At 40.4% G+C, this 2,305-nt stretch overlaps 1 pseudogene; it reads right to left on the bottom strand.

Moving 5' to 3' along the window:
* Positions 1–320: 320 nt before the first annotated feature.
* LOC131421312 (large ribosomal subunit protein uL14-like) lies at positions 321–1,141 on the bottom strand (annotated as a pseudogene).
* Between the last annotated feature and the right edge of the window lie 1,164 nt (positions 1,142–2,305).

Here is a 2,305-nt window from a genome sequence, read left to right as displayed (position 1 = left end):
CTGGAGTTTCTAGTCATCTGCGCTTAGAACATGCCCAGGGGGCCTCATCTATGGTTTCCACTTTCAGTTTCTTTCAAGTGAAGCAAAACATAAAGACATCTGTAAAGCCACTTAAGTTCAGAATCCTTTTTCATTTTTACAATTTCCCCCCAGCTTTAACTGTACGTTATCCACACCTAGTACATCTGCAATATTTTTTTAGGACTCACTTTACCAAGTTTTACTAAGGCATTCAACTTGGTTTTCATAGAAACAACAACTGTCTTTCTTTGTGAGCTCACATTTCATCAGCTTATATAGTATTTAATTAAGTTGCGTGATTAAAATAACCTGGTGTGAACAGGTTTGGGAACAGTCCTAACTGAATCTCCAGAGGCACACAAAGAACTGGTGGGAGCAGAACGCGTGAGCAGAGCTCTTGGGGCTGAGCTTCCAGCTCTGGCTGTGCCTCTGTCAGCATGTTGCACCCGTGCATCCTGCAGTGTCCGCCAACCCTCTGAGCAGGGTAAAGGGAGGTCAGTTAGAGACTCGCTGTCAAATAGCAGCCCGTAACTCTCACTACGGATGACGCTAGGCGTGTTTCCTTTATTTGTGCATGTTTTCTTTAAAAAAGGAAACCAATTAGCTCTGAAAGTCCTCATTAGTTTTTCGGGGGGTGGGGCAAATATTTTTTAATGATTTTTTTTTTTTTTTACAAATACGTTGGAGAATTGTGCAATGTTGCCAGCATTGGACATAATTCTAGGTCACAAATCTGCACACAATTTTGCAGCTGGCCCTATGACGGTAGAACCCTTCATCTCGCCTTTATTGTTTACTATTGTTTACTATGGGCCTTGAGTGATGGTCAAAGTAAAGGAACACACCATCTTTCTCCAAAATGACTTCGGTTGTTGAGCTATCACTGCTGGATGAACCTTCTCTTTGAGCTCTGGTTTGTCTTTCTTGCCTGTGGCCGTCCCCGTGTCACCCACACCAGTAGTGGGAAGTCTGTTCGGCTATCCCTTGATCCACTTCAGAGAAACGATATACAGAATTTGGCTCCTGTGTTGTCAGCACAGTTGGTCATGGCTCCTGCCAGAAGACCCAGGGAAATATGGAATTTTGTACCAGAGGACCCACCACATCCTTGCTTCCACATTTTGAACAAAGGAAAAGGCCACATTGCTTTTTTGTTTTTAATTGTGGTAAAATATATATAATATAAAATTTACCCTTTTAACCCTTTTTGAGTGTATAATTCAGTGGCATTAAGTACAGTCTCATGTCATGCAATCACCACCACTATCTATCTTCAGAACATTTTCATCACCCCTAACAGAAACTCTTGTACACATTAAAGGCTAACTCCCCATTCCCTGCCAACCACTATTCTACTTTCTGTCTCTATGCTTTCGACTACTCTAGGTTCCTCGTATAAGTGCAACTATACAATATTTCTCCTTTTATGTTTGGCTTCTTTCACTCAGCTTAATTTCCTCAAAGGTTCATCCATGTCGTCTCATTGCTTTTTACACGGCTTTCCCACTCAGACCACACCATCCTAGCCTAGATGTCTTCCAGGCTTCTAGGAGGTCATAGCCTAAAGTCTTCTGTACACCCCCATGAAGACCATTTTGAGGTTGCCTTTCTCCTTCAGCCTCCTGGAAAGTGGTGGTCACCTGTCCCTCTGCCCAAGTGTGAGTGCCAGCTCTGGGTCTTTTATGGAGACCACCCCACAGTCCCATAGACATGGTTGCTGGGCCACATTTGTCCTTTCCAAGGTTCTAGGATTTTCAAATGCCTATTAAATCTTCTGCAACAATCAATTCAAATACACAAGTTTGGCTATTCAAATTACTTTTTCCAAAAGTACTTTAAATGCATTAAGTTATTAATTGCCTGCTGGCACTTTAATCAAATGAGAAAATTGACATAGCCAGAGGCATGTATTTTTGTGGAAAGAAAATTTATTTAAGAAGAAACAGCAGCTCTTACTGCTTAATTTAAACGGAGAAAACTGTGGAAAATCAACTGCTATGGAAAATTAATAAAACATTTCCAGCTGCAAACAGTGACTAATTGTATAAGATGAAGACTGCCCGGAATTAATAACTTGCAGTTTTCTGTGTGAAGAACCCCCCACCACTTCAATTTACTGGGAGATTAAATTACTTCTAAGTTTGCCATATTAAAACAGAACATGAATAAAATGTTAGTGAATGTACATCTATTATTTACTGTCTGTGATATGGATATAATTATTTCCAAACAACTACAATGTGACGTGACCAGTAATATTTAAATGACTCTTTTAGCAAGAGAA

This window comes from Diceros bicornis, chromosome 24, assembly GCF_020826845.1.
Source record: "Diceros bicornis minor isolate mBicDic1 chromosome 24, mDicBic1.mat.cur, whole genome shotgun sequence".
Classification (NCBI taxonomy): Eukaryota; Metazoa; Chordata; class Mammalia; order Perissodactyla; family Rhinocerotidae; genus Diceros; species Diceros bicornis.
The sequence above is the reverse complement of the archived record's forward strand: the minus strand, read 5'-3'. Positions and strand labels throughout refer to the sequence as shown.